Source organism: Microtus ochrogaster, chromosome 7, assembly GCF_000317375.1.
Source record: "Microtus ochrogaster isolate Prairie Vole_2 chromosome 7, MicOch1.0, whole genome shotgun sequence".
In the NCBI taxonomy this organism is placed as follows: domain Eukaryota; kingdom Metazoa; phylum Chordata; class Mammalia; order Rodentia; family Cricetidae; genus Microtus; species Microtus ochrogaster.
Window position 1 is genome coordinate 7,821,755 of NC_022014.1, and position 14,419 is coordinate 7,836,173.

General features: G+C 43.2%; 1 protein-coding gene across 9 annotated transcripts in view; it reads left to right on the top strand.

Annotated features, from left to right (window-relative positions):
- The window catches only part of Rbfox1 (RNA binding fox-1 homolog 1), a 1,689,477-nt gene that overhangs the window by 1,096,006 nt on the left and 579,052 nt on the right, over nucleotides 1–14,419 (top strand). The gene's annotated exons all lie outside the window — the stretch shown is intronic.

A 14,419-nucleotide genomic window follows, 5' to 3' on the forward strand; every position in this document is an offset into this window, starting at 1 on the left:
GACTGAATATTGGTGAGTATGACTTTTAATAGTTAGCATGGTGTATTAGTCACTTTTCTGCTGCTGTGATAAAATTTCATATCTAAAGGCAGTTTAAGGAAGAGAGATTATTTTGTCTTAAGATTCCAGAGGGATGCGAACCCATCATTGTAGGGCACAGGATAAAAGCAACAGGTGAGAGATTACTTTTTTTTAAAAAAGATAGAGTTTGTCTATGTAGTCCTGGCTATCCTGGAACTCACTCCATAGACCAGGCTGGCCTTGAGCTCAGAGATCCGCCTGCCTTTGCCTCTCAAGTGCTGGGATTACAGAGTGTGCCACCATCACCTGGAGAGATCACATCCTTAACTCCAAACAGAAAGCAGTTGATGAGCTGGAACCAGGGCAAGGTTTTAAACTCTCACCACTCCTGGCTGGAGAGATGGCTCAAATTTAAGAGGTGTTTTTTCAGAGAGCCCAGGTTCTACTCCTAGCACCCACAAGGTTGTTAACACCTATCTAAAACTTCAGTCTGGGGGAATAAGACACCCTCTTCTGGTCTCTGAAGGCACTGTACACATGCAGTACACATACATACAATACAGGCAAAACAGAAAGCACATATAAAACAAAGGCTAAAACCACTCTCCGAGCACATCCCTAGTGATGTACTTCCTCCCGATGTAGGATTCCCCTCTATATGCTATGAATACATTTTATTATCTTTGGTTAATAAAGAAGCTTCTTTGGCCTATGGCAGGGCAGAGTATAGGTAGGTTGAAAAACTAAACTGAATACAGGGGAAAAGAAGGTGGAGTCAGGGAGACACCATGTAGCCACCCAAGAAGCAAAAGGTAGCAAACCACAAGCCAGTGGTAAAATATAAGATAATAGAAATTGGTTAATTTAAGATGTAAGAGTTAGTTAATAAGAAAACTGAGATAATAGACCAAACAGCATTGTAATTTACTTTCTGTGTGATTATTTGGGTCTGCTGGGACACCAAGTGCAGACACTGTTTTCATCTGCCAGTAAGGTTGCACCTTCCTCATAACCTCTCCCAATAATGTCACCACTGGGACCAAGTCTCCAAATGCCAGAGCATATATAGATGCCTCTTTTCTAAAACTACTGTATCCCATCCCCTGATATAAAAAGTACAGAAGACTCAGTAAACCTGTTCCTCCAGCCACATCTGCCCTGTTTCCTCAACTGTACAATTTTGTGAGCAGGAACTTTCAATTTGTGTTTACAGGGTAAAAAAGTTGGAATATGTAACTGAGTCCTCATATCCTATATAAACCCAATGCTATAACTGCCCAACCCTTCAGGAACTATGGTGAATCCCTGCCCTTCACGAAGGCCGTGTGATAGGTCTGTAACACTGTTGTCACATCCCAACTTGACCTTCTCTTAGAGAACAGGGAGGGAGGCTATGGCATATAGAATTAAAGCAATGCAAAAGTGCTTTAAGGCCTTGCAGAGTACAACTCAGCCACCATTTGGTGGAAGAGAACACAATTCAAACCCTCTACAACCTACACAGTCTACCAAACATGCCATAGATGCAACGCCCAGCATCACACTTGTGGATTTCATGCACCTGCCCCATCTTGACAGCAAGTATCAGGCACCCAGCAGAATAGAGCAGAAGGATTTGACTGACAGTATCCTCCCAAGAGGTTGGTCTACTAGAGTCTTGAGACACCCAACTCATGTCTTGAAAAGTCCAGCCAGTTTCTTTGTAAGGAAAGTATGGTCATGTGTTTTCTCATTGGGAGCATCTAGTTTTGTATTGCAAGGACAGACAATTCATTTCAGTAGAAACCATATAACTGGAAATACCAAAAAGCTTAGTCCTTCCCTGTTTAAGAAGTTATTTTTGATTACTTATTAGGAAAAGAGAATTATGGGATAACTCACCTGTTAGAATTAAGGTATGTGAGGATTAGACATGGACAACCAAGGCAGGCATCAGCTCAGCAACTGTTTGTATCTGCACAAGACCTACATAAAGTCAAGCCAGTCAGAAGTCCAGTGTAGGTGGAGGAGGGGCCCTCAGTGCCCACCCTTGTCAGAGGAGTTATTATTGGCAGTTGATAGCTAAGAAGGGAATGAGAGTCACTTTCCTTTGGTGACATAGTTGTTGGTAGGTTGCTTATTCCTCAATGTGTGACCACATATTCATGTGCATACAGGCATTATTTATTATGCTCATGGTTTATTAATACACTTTTTTAAAGAGCACATAAAGCTGGGAGGGAGGTTTGGTCGAGAATTAAGTGGGAAGTGGTAGTGGATGCAACTAAATATATTCTATAAATGTATGAAACGCTAAAAGAATAGAAGATGTTATTTAAAAAAAAACAAAAAAAAAACCTCTACTTCAACTCAAACAGAAAACTTAAAATACATCAGGGATTTAGAGTAACTATTGCAAATATCGAAGGCCTTGCAGGGAAAGATCAACATGAGTTCACAGAGGAGAAACTTAGGAAACAGAGTGAAAACTACAAACCAGAGCCAAATTGAGATGCTGGGACTGAAATTACAACGTGTGACAAGCCGAACTTAGGGTACTGAATGAAGAAATCCATAAGTGTGAAGACAGAACAGAGCAGCTAAACTGAGAGGGACGGTGAAGAACAAGCACTCATATTCACACAACGGACATTTCTGCAAATTAAAAAAAATGTTGCCCCTAATAATACATAGTCAGGGCAGCAATAAATAATTGAATTTCCAAATGAAAAGGAGAGAGGAAATGAAACAGAAAAAAACTTAAAGAATGAAATATATCTAACAGTTTCTCGATTTGATGAAAATAACAACCTATCTACCAGATAATACGGCAAAACAAGCAATATAGAACTTTAAAACGCCATTTAGGAACATTGTAAAGGACTGCTCCGGACTGGGGATGTATCTCAGGTAACAGAGTACTTGCCTAGGATGTGCCAAGCCCTAGGTTTGGTCCTAGCACTGGATAAAAACAAGGTTTGGTGGAGCACACTGAAATCCCAGCTTAGGGAGGTGAAAACAGGAGAGTGAGAAGATCAAGAGCATCCTCTGATACATAGCAGCTTTAAGGCCAGCGTGGTGCACAAAAGGCTCTACCCCAGAAACAAAATCAGAGAAGAAAATGAGCTCAAAGCCACCAGTAAGAAAACAACAGAGTGCATCTCCTTTGGAAGGGGCTTGCAGTCTGTTCCGCAGCACTGCGTGGAGCAATGCCTGAGTCCCATGGAGCTTGTCCTGGCAGACACTGTAAGAGCTTCTCTCTGCCACAGTGAGACTGAGAAGGGAGAAGGAGCTGCAAGTGTTGCTTAGCCTGTGGCACTGTTAGAAAAGCGTGGTGGAGGGATGAGAGGGAGGAGGGTCCAGGGAAAGACTACCCATGGGTGAATACACTTGGATGAAAAGGAGAGCCTGGAGGTGGAGCAACGGGAGTGCTCAGAGAACACACAGGGACAGTCAGGGCATGGTTCTGGCACTGTGAACTGGTCTCACTGCAGATCAGTGAGTTGGGTTCTATTTGCTGCAAATGGGTAGACTGCAGGAATTATGCGTGTCTGAGCTGACTCATACCCTGGGCCTACTTGTAACCTGTCTTCTCTGGACACCATCAAAGAAAGTCCATTGTTCCTTGATACTCAAATCCTTCAGATATAAGAAGTCAGTTTTAATGAGCCGTTATCTATAAAGCATTGGCAGGTTGCCACAATGAAATCAATGGTAGGGTTTAGAAATGGGGCAAATGGAGTACTTGTATCGTTGTAGACCCGTGTGTTTTTGGATACTTGTTTAAAAGAATCATTAATGACTTGCCAATATTTAAAAATACGAAGATCTTCCCAATGTCTTTAATTTGGGATTCTTCTGTTTTAAAATTTTGACACTATTCCATGGATGCCTTCCCAGGGATTTTTTTTTTATTTTAATGGTGGAAACAAAATAAACTTAAAACTGAAGTTTCTGGGAAAACACTTGCTCCTGCCTATCTTGTTTTGCTCCTCAGCCTTAATCTCAGCTTCCCACCAGCCTTGCATTTCAGATCGGGGTCTCTGAAAACTTCTTTGTTGACAAGAGTTTTGTCCACAGGGTTCTTCACACAGTGCCTGACTTTCATGGGGTGTTTGTGTCATATACTTTCACAAAGGACTTGATCTTTGATTTCTTGGTAATTTTGTTCTTCCCGTGGACAGCTGTTACTTTTGGGGGTAGTGATCGATTCCTGCAATCAGCACGGAGGGAGAGCTAGCTGGAGAGAGAGTGGAGGGTGTTTGCACAAGCAACCACATCCTTCTGCTTTCTTAGACACAGTGATGAGACTCGAGAGGATTTTTTAGGGAATATCTCTGTAGACAGACCTATAAGTTCCTGCGACAAATCCCTCCAGGGTCTTGCAGAGCTTCAGCTCTGGAGAGATTATTTCTCAGAGCAAGCTCTTTCCTGGCTATGCACCACCCCTCCCACTCCTGGGAGAGGAAGTCTTGGCATGGGGTGAATAGCTTCAAAGGGTATCTGTGATCCTCCCCATTGGACCACCCAGAGTAGATCATGTTTCACAGACTGCAGTGCATCTGACATGATGGATTTTCTGAAGAGAGCCGGAATGGGAATTCCAACCTTCTGTAGGTGGCACAAACAGTGCATATATTAGCACTGAGAGCACACAGAGTCTCAGAGATGAACTAATCTGTGAATAACTGTGCCATTTGTAATAGCATAAACAGGGGCTTAATGGGGAGATGGTGCAGAGGAATGAGGTATTTGCAACCTGTCATCGTATTAGTACAGTGATCAAATTTGTGACCAAGCTCCTGAGCAAACACTCAGTACCAAGTACGTGTCTTCCTATTATAATTTGTGCTGTATTAGGGCATCGTACCATATTAGAGACTTGAAAACGTTTTTAAATAGTATCTCTCAGGTTGACAGAAATGGAATGTTCTGGAGTTGTACGACTATTAGTCATATTAAACTCAGCCTGTTAGCAGCTTTCCCTTGCACTGATACTTAAATGATGTTTTAATATAAACAAAATGTACTTCTGAAATTCGCTTCCAGCTAAAACCAATTTCCCCCATTAGCTATTTTGCATTCCTTTTTAGAAAGTCAGGATTGAGCTTTTATTGAGGTGGCAAAGTATTTGCTCAACTGTTAAGTCAACTGTAGAGAAAGTAACACAAGGGGTTGGGATGCTTCTGGAGTTAGGTTGTGACCCAGCAGTCTCGGCATAGACACGAACATCCCTACTACGAGCATGCATCTCTTCAAAGTTTGCCTGCCTTTACCTGTCTGTGTTACTTGACTGATGGGGGAGGCTGGTTAGTCTATTCTTCCTACTCTGCCTCTTTGGAACAGAAAAGACCAGTGAGGCTCAGTACCTGATACACAGCACATAGAGATTCAAGTACCCTTGACACTGGTGTAGGATTGACACTGAGAAAGGAAGTAAATGGGAATTGTCATGTGGCATACGTCTTGTCCGTAATCACTCACATGGACATAGTCATGGAAGGAGTTTGTGAGCCTTGTAGCTAGTCAAAGGGTTAAAAATAACCCTCTGCCCCCTGAGGTGCATGGTGTAGGAAAGACATGAATCTCCCACACTACACAAGTGGGGAATTAAGGATTCAGCAGCCTGCACTCAGCCTGACAGCTCCAGGCGAGGATCCTTCATGCCACTTCCGGCGTCAGATGTTGGCCGTGGTCTCTGGCTCTTCTTGGACTAGGTCTACCCAGATGGCACTCTTCCTGTGTTGTGTTGCCACCTGATCTTTCCACAGCAGGTCTGTAGCTCGGTTAAAAGTTCTCCTTTATTAAGGACATCAGTCATTAGGTCACATCCTACTGACCTCATTTTAATTTGATTGCTTTTATGAAGACCCTGTTTCCAGATGAGGCCACAATCAGGGGCACTGAGGGTTTGGGTTCAGGTATATTCTATGGACTCCATGCTTTCAATCCTCACATCCTGAAGTCTCTTATATTTATTAGTAACTGCAGTAGTCAACCTGCATTGTATCATGTGGTTCTCTACTTCCAAGGAGAATCACAGCATTTATTATTTCTGATGGAGACTGAGAGCATTTGCCAAAGAGAGTCATGCCACATAGCTTTAGTCTGCTTTGGGCCAGGGGAAGGAGGAAACCAGGGATGAGTTGGAATTCTGGATCTTTTCACCTGTTTACTTTGTCATAGCAAAATAATTTATCTCTTGAGAACTGGTAAAGCAAAGTAAAAAGAAGATATGCGAGCTAGAACAGCAACTAGCAAATACTTGTTACATCATGTGACCTCCCAACACATTTGCTAATGGTCCACAGTAGTGAGACACCAGAAATAAAGACAAAAATAAGTGAGCATTCTTGTCCTAGCTGGTCCTGTGCTATAGAGCCACCCTTAACCTTTAGGTCCACTTCAGTATGAAAAATAACTAATAGTATTTTTTTTAAATCTGTGTATGTATGTGTGTGTGTGAACGTATGTGTGTATGCTACTGTGGGCATGTGCATCCCATAATACTCATGTGGAGGTTTGAGAACATCCTCAAGCAATGGTCCAGTGATTGTTGATTTCCCTCTTGTTTGAGACCAAGTCTCCCCTTTTCTGCTTGCTGTTGTGAGCACCAAGCCAGATAACCTACACACTTCTGAGACTCCTAGTTCCTCCTCTCTTCTTGCCACAGGAATACAGCCTTTACATAAATGGGCCATTGTGCCTGGTTTTATGTTGGTTCTTGGGATTCAAACTCAGGTCCTCATTCTTGCCCAGCAAACACTTTGCCCACTGAAGTGTCTCCACAGCTCCCCAGATAATGACTTCTATGCTACTGTTAATGTTAATGTATGTACTTGCTCTGTGCTGTATGATGTGCTTTTGGGTGTGCATTTGTCACAGTGCCATATGGCAGTTCTAAGATATGAAAATGAGCCTCCCAATCATATCAGTGATATGCAGGGATATTCATGGACACACTCAGAACTATACAGTTTTTGAAATCATAATTTGAATCTCTGGACCCTCTTCCCAGCTCTACCCCCAACATAGGTACATAAGCTCAATGTTAAGCCAAGTAAGTGAGCATATATTTTACTACCCATCAGTCTTATCTCCAATTAGATCTTTCAGATTAAAAATGTGCAGGAAGGCTTCCTAAGAGGAGACCAGTATGTGAGGAAGGACAAGAGGCAATGGACACTGTAGAGAAACAGCTGCCCGACCACACCCATTACATGTAAATGGATTCTGATTTTGCCAGCTCACTTGTATCTCACCATGTACCACAAGGCCCCAGCTTAGAAGAGGACATTGTACAACTCAGAGTCCTTTTATTACCAATTTCAAGTTGTAAATACTTTAAAAATTTGTTGGTGGTATCCCATCTCTTCCTTTTCCTCTATATAAAGAAAAATAAAATGACATCACAAATAAGCACCCCATAAAGACCTTTGCACAAAGACAGAGACAGCACAAGGAATGTACAAAAGGAAAGTAAGGTGCTCATTGAGGCAAGAGGGAGACCTCTGGGTGTGTAAGATGTTCAAATTGTTGGTGTGGGTGGAGGTTACAAAAGGTGTGTTAGTGTGTGTGTGTGTGAAAACGAACACTTAGGATTAGTCAAGTACTTATTGCTCTTCCAGAGGACTCCTGCTCCAAATCTAGTGCCCTCTCCTGGCCTCCATGGGTAACTGCGTGTGCTTGCTTGCACACAGATAGCACATACATACACTTAATTAAACAACAACAACCAAGATTGCTGAACTCTCTAGGATGGTGGTTGGCAGGAATGGCCGTTGGAGAAGATTGGAGAGTTATTAATGTTATCTCACTACAGAATTAGCAGTTTGCAAAATGAGGACCAAGGCAGGACCAAGGTGTATAGGTAACTTTATGTAATATATATTTTACCATAACAAATAGCAATATAGTGTGCTTTGTAAACTGAAAAAAATCAAAAAACAAAAGTAGATAGGATAAAATAATATCGAGTGTTCTTTTGATTTGAAAGCCAGGGCTGACTTGACCTGGAATAACCATTTACCAAGCAAGTAAATAGGAGCAGAGGATGCTGGTCATGATACATTAGCCAACCATTATTAACCCTGGCAAATAGATGGGCCATTTCTTTCCAAGGACTTATCCATCAGTCTCCTTCTTTCTTTTCCCTCAAAAGTCCTGCCATGGCCTCTATCTGGGAGAGCTACAGGCAGTAGGAGCTCCATGTCAAAGCAAGGGCAATTTGTGTCGAGTGTGTCTAGCAGAGCTTCTCTCCCTAGAAAGAGAAAATATGGACATCCCTGTTTCTTGTTTGTGAATCACCATGTAAGGAATCTGGCTTGTTCAGACATGCCTCAGTGATTTGTTCTCTCGATTCCTTTGGTCCTGGTTCATGTTCTTCTGGGGAACACACAGCATTATCCCACCTAACTGCATGCCAGTGCTTGGCAGCTGGCCGTCCTACATACTGTTGGTGTGAGGACACATTCATATCATAGATTCTACTGAGAAGTTCTGTGTTCTGTATTGCTTTCTGGTCTGACACGGGGCTGTTGATTGCTCGGGAGACCTCAGCAAGGCTTTGTGTGGCTGTTTCACCCTCCTTTGCCTTCCAGGCCATGAGCTACACTCAGCAGTCAGGGAAGAACTTTTCTCTAGACAGGTTTTCTTGCTGGTTCCCCATCTATGATGTGTGAAACACAGATCTCACCCAGTGATGGCAAAGGTATTGTTCTACTGGTTCACCTTTCACGGCTTCCTCAGCCTTTGCCAATGGCTGGCCCAGCCACAGCAGCCTGGTAAGAAATAGAACATGGTTATCATTTTCATCTCTTAACACAGTTTCTGTCCTGTGCTGGGCCAATCTAAACTTGGCTGATCCTCATGAGTAGACCAAAAGAGAGGATGTTCTTGGCTCTAGAGAAAGTTTCCCTAGTCAGTGTTAGAAAAAAACAAAACAAAACAGCATTCAGTTTTTCTATATACCCGGCTCTCCTTTTGATTTTTATTTTGAGACAGGGTCTCACAAAGTTCCTTAGGCCGGCCCAGAACTCGCTCTGTAGCCCTAGATGGGCTTGAAGTTGTGATCCTAAGTGGCTAGGATTACAGTCCTGAGCCACCAAATCTGACTAAAGCATATTACATCAAGGTTGCCACACTGATTAAATAGAGTCCCTCAAATCATTTTCTAGATGCAGACAGTGAACAGTAAGCTCTTTAATGAAGACTTTCATGAAGTTCAAATTCTGATGCCAATTGTGTAGGATTCAACACTTCACAGTGGTATTCAATTTCTATAGCAGATTAGAAACCTCTCACACAGACCGGCCACCGGCTGCTTAATCAGTGTTTGGGTAAGCCATCGTTCTGCGATTGATTAATTATTCCACTGAGCTGATAACTGATAACTGGATTAATTATTTTTAAATAACTCCCATGTGAGCATGAGAATAAAGAGCTTTGAATTTATCCGCTAAAGCAGCAGCTTCTCACCCCACTAGCCTTGCAGCCAATGGGGGAAAATGGTTTCCAATGAAATATTTGCATATGTTTATTTCGTTATTAAAATCACTAAAAGTGAAGCTTTGGAGGTCGCAGTAAATAGAAAATGTCACGTTATCCTCATTTCAAGGAACAAGGCTTGAGGAATTGATTGTATCATCAGTTCCATTCTGAGCAGAATTTCAAACATGGACAGTGTTTGCCGACGCCCCCTGAGGGCAGCACTCAGAATGTTCTTTGGTCTGGCAATGTTTGGACCTGGGAGTTTGGGCATGGCAACATCTCGACAACTTGATTTATGGGCAACAGCCACCTCCTGCTTGTGTCACAGTGATAAGCCATCTCGTCATCTTGGGTGGAATCTCATCTCTAGCAGAGGGACCACATGTTCAACCAGGTGGGAGGAGGTTGTAATCCAAAGAGGCAGAGGAAGCAGAAGCAGGGGTGTCATGTGGGCTAACTGGAGCTCAAGGTTCCCTGGAAGAAAAAAACAAGAAGCAGAAGGTGCCAGTCGCCCCATCTGAGTTAGGGGTACCAGAGTCCCGTGTGCACCAGTTCTCCATCGCTGCAGCTCTTTCCGTATCTTGCGTCTCAGGGCTTAAAGCGTTGCTCAGCCTATTAACTTAAATGTGTTTGAACCGGCATCAGTTTGGTTCAGTTTGAATCCTGTCATCTCACCCATGAGATAGATTCCTTAAGCTCTCTCGTATTCCTTTCTGCTAAGGATATTTTAGCGTCTGAGAGCTGAGTTATTAGTCTACTTCATCAGAATGAGAGATGCCTCTAGGAGTTCCCTTTGTGTCCATGAGGGTGTGACAAAAGCCCACATCAGCTAAGGTGAGACAGCACAGCTTCTGCTGAACGTGGGCAGCACTGTACACGAGGCTGGGAGCCAGAGAAAGGAAGAAGCCCGGTGGCACTGCCTCGTTCTTTTTCCTCTTCCTGTTCACCACGGAGTCCGAAGCTTTGCTCTGTTGTGCCCTTCTGCCGTGGTGGTTGTAATAATTAGTTTTTCTCAGTGCAAAATATCTGACAAAAGCAGCTTACAGTAAGGGTCTCATCATCACGGTGAGGTAGGACCAATCCCTCCACCCACTCCTCCTTTTCTTCGGAAAAGTGCAGGTCTCTCACATCTATCAGCCAGCCATGGCATATCACGTTGCAGCAAGATCAGGCACCTCCTCTTCCACTAATGCTGGACAAGGCAAACTGTAGGAGGGTCCCAAAGGCAGGTACCAGAGTTAGAGAAGCCCTTGCTTCTTCTGTTAGGAGTCTCGCAAGAGGACCAGGCTACACACATAGGTGCAGAGAACAGAGGTCAGTCCCATGCAAGTTCTCTGGATGGCGGTTCAGCTGAAGACTCTACTTAAGTCAAACATTCCTAGGGGTACCATGCGGCCATCTTCCTGGGACCCAGGAATGTCTGCCCACTTATAGTCTTCATCGTTTCTCTCTTCTACCTATAATTTCTCTCATATATAAGGACTTACAATGTCACTAGCCCTAGTTTGGCCCGCGAACAACATATGATCCAAGGATCATGAACATAGAAACATAGAAAACTTAAAAAAGTGAATGATCGAGACATGTGATGATATCAAGGCACATAAAGAATGGTGGGCAAGAAAATATAGCTGAAGTTCAAGAAAATTCAAATACAAATAAAGAAAACACAATCTCCTGCCCATCAGTGGGTCATATTTCTCTATCTACTTAAAGTATACCTAGATGGATTGTTATATGGAAACAAGGAAAGGTAAATTTATAGATGGATAGGAAGATGATAGATAGATTAGACAGACAGACAGATGAAATCTGATGAAATCTAGGGATGATGGAGAAAAATTTATGAGTGCTGTAAGAAGCCTACATCTAAAGTAGTGTGTTTGCCTGTATGTGTATGCTCACATTCTGGATCATCTAAAAAATCTAAGGACTTAGCTAGTCTCAAGGCCAGACTGATAGGCAAATTCATCCCAACTAATAACCTATCTGAAGCAAATGGGAGGAACAGACAGTGTCCATTAAAATTATTCAGTGCTCGCCAGCACCAGTGGACAGGTGATCCTGAGTACCAGCCCACAGTCATAGCTATGAAAGCAAACCTGACATCATTGGGATAGCTGATGGTTCTGAAGAGTGTATCCAGGTTTTCTTTTAAAGTGTTCTGGGTGTTTAAATATTGATAATCCAATTATATTTTTAAAAATATATGCTGCCCAAATAAAATGTGTCTTCTGACTGTTGTCCACTGATTTGAGATGTCTGTGTCCCTCCTCACCACCATTGCCATCCAGTGCATCCAGAGAGATGAGACACAACAGCTTCCAGAAAAGGTGGAGAACTGGCACATGAACTCACACATGTGAGAAGCAAAGGAGTGGAATACTTGGATATTTTCCCTGCTTACCTTATGTGCGAGGGTTTGGGGCACATGGATAGTCATGGTGTTCATGTGCAGTAAAGATGTCTATCAAAAGCAGTAACAGGGAACAAGGACTCCCTTATTTTCCCCACAAAACTTTGTCTTATTGAATTGAGTGTGTGTGTGTGTGTGTGTGTGTGTGTGTGTGTGTGTGTGTGTTATACATGGAGCCCAGAGGACAACTTTCAGGAATCAGTCCTCTTCTCCTACTGTAGGTCTCAGGGTTCAAATGTCATTGGGGCATGTGCCTTTGCCCCTAAACCATCTTTGCAGTCCTTCATCGTCTTCATAAATGATGATGACAACGAGTATATGAAATCACCCACAATTGGCTTGGGATGTCCTGTAACTTGGGAGCCCCTGTCCAAACAAGACACTTAGCCACTTTCCTCTTCACAGTATTTACTGTATCTGAGGGATTTGAATATTGTGAACACAGATAGGTTCATTAATACATGTGATTTGCATGTGTGTGCATGTGCATAGTGTGTGTGTATACCTATTTGCATGTGTGTGTGTCTTCACGTGTGAAAACCTGAAGTTAACCTTGGGTGTCTTCTTTAGTTATTCTCCCTTCCATTTGTTGAGACAGGGCCTCTGCATTTTTCCAAAAACATACTGATTTGATCATGTTGGGTTGACTAGTTAGCCCCAAGAACCTACCTGTCTTTACCTCCCCAACCCTGAAATTATGAGTCTCCACTCCCAACTGTTTTACATGGGTCCTGGGATCCAAGTAAGGTCCTCTGGTTTGCAAAACAAGCACTTCCCTGACTTCCCCATCATCCCAGCCCCCACGAATTGCATATTTTCCCCCTGGGAACTTTGTGCCTAAATTTGATTCCCCCCACAGTTGCCCTTGCTGTGCTTCTCTTGGTCACTCGTTAATAAGAGTGTGTGGCCCGTGCTCCTCCCACACCCTTGGCCATTATCCATCTCTATGGCACTGTCAGTGGGATGCTTTAACAGGTGCCTCACCACCTGCTCAGCTCTGGAGATGACTCCGCAATTTAGCTAATGCACCTTAATTATTTAGGTGACATTTTGCCTTATGTGGTTTTAAGGAGCAATGTAAATGAATGAGAGACTTGATTCTGTGGTTTCCTCTGTATGATGTATAAAGATGTGACTAATGACCAAGGCTTCACTCTGAGCACAAGTTCATCTTCTCCCTTTCCCTTAAAGGCTACCATGTGTTTTAATATTCATTTCTCCCTTATCCATATATCAATAATTGAGTTCTGCATCAATTAATATGCTGGGCAAATTGTATTCCCCATCCTCTCCTTCACGATGCGTTTCAGTAATGGAGATAATTTTCAAGATAAAGTATACAATTTAAAATGGATTAAAAAAGAACAACTAATAAAGGGGAATTGATTCATGGGCAAAATTTTTTTGGATAATTTCAGGAAATCTTAACTGTTCATCTAGCCTGTGGATTTTCCAAGGAGAGCTTGTCAACATGATCAAGTTTTATGCACTCTGCAAAATTTCCCAGGTCTGCAATTGTAAAAGAGAAGGGACAAAAAAATAAAGAATACACACACAAACCCACATGGCCACACACACACACACATGCGCGAGCGCGCTCACACACACACTCCACACATTCATGCATCAAGATCCGTTCTGCTCCGGGGACATGTGCATAATTCCTTCCCTTGCTTTAGGAAGGCTAAATGTTCATGCCAGTAAGTCTTCGGAGCTTTCCATTCCCCGAGTGTGGCTGGTAGGGGCTGGCTTTTCTTTTGATTTGATAGACTGGCACACGGGCTTCCAGGGCTATTTGTTCCTCTCCCCCTCCCAGACTCCCATACACACCCAGGCGGAGAGCCATGCAAGCAGACATGGACAGGCAGCAGCAGCTGCAGCAAGCAAGACCTGCAGCCTCTGAGCCGGCAGTGACACTGTGGAGCCGGTAGATGGCTGTAGACAAGTGTGCTGAGCATGTGGGCTAAAGAGGAATGAGTCTGGGGAGGCCTTGACCTAACTGGATGCTGCTTTTATCTGAAGTACATTTAAAGAGATAAAGGGGAAGCCGGGAGAGGCACATGTTCTTTTCTCTGCGGCTGGTGCTTTACTTTGAGTTTTTTTTTTTTTTTTAAATCTCCGAGTCACCAGCCCTGTGCTGACATGCTTGCCTCGGGAGGATCAGTCCTCCAGGAAATTTCTCCAGCAGGGACTTTGGGAATCTCCTACTGGCTGTCAGGAATTGCCGTAGCACCTGCCTTTAGTGATCATACTAAGCTGTTACTATTATTGTTATTGTCATTGTTATTGTTACCATCACCATTGCCAGTCTCAACAGCGTCTGTCTTGCCACTGTTACTCGCTACCTAAAGTCCTGGGATTTGCTCACGAGACAGCCACACCAAGAATTGTTACCTAAGCAGTCTTGACTAGAGAGAGAAGAAAAGGCAAGAGTTAGGAAGGAAAAGGAAAGAGGGGGAGGGAGGAGGGGAGGGAGAGGAGAGGAGAGGAGAGGAGAGGAGAGAGAGAGAGAGA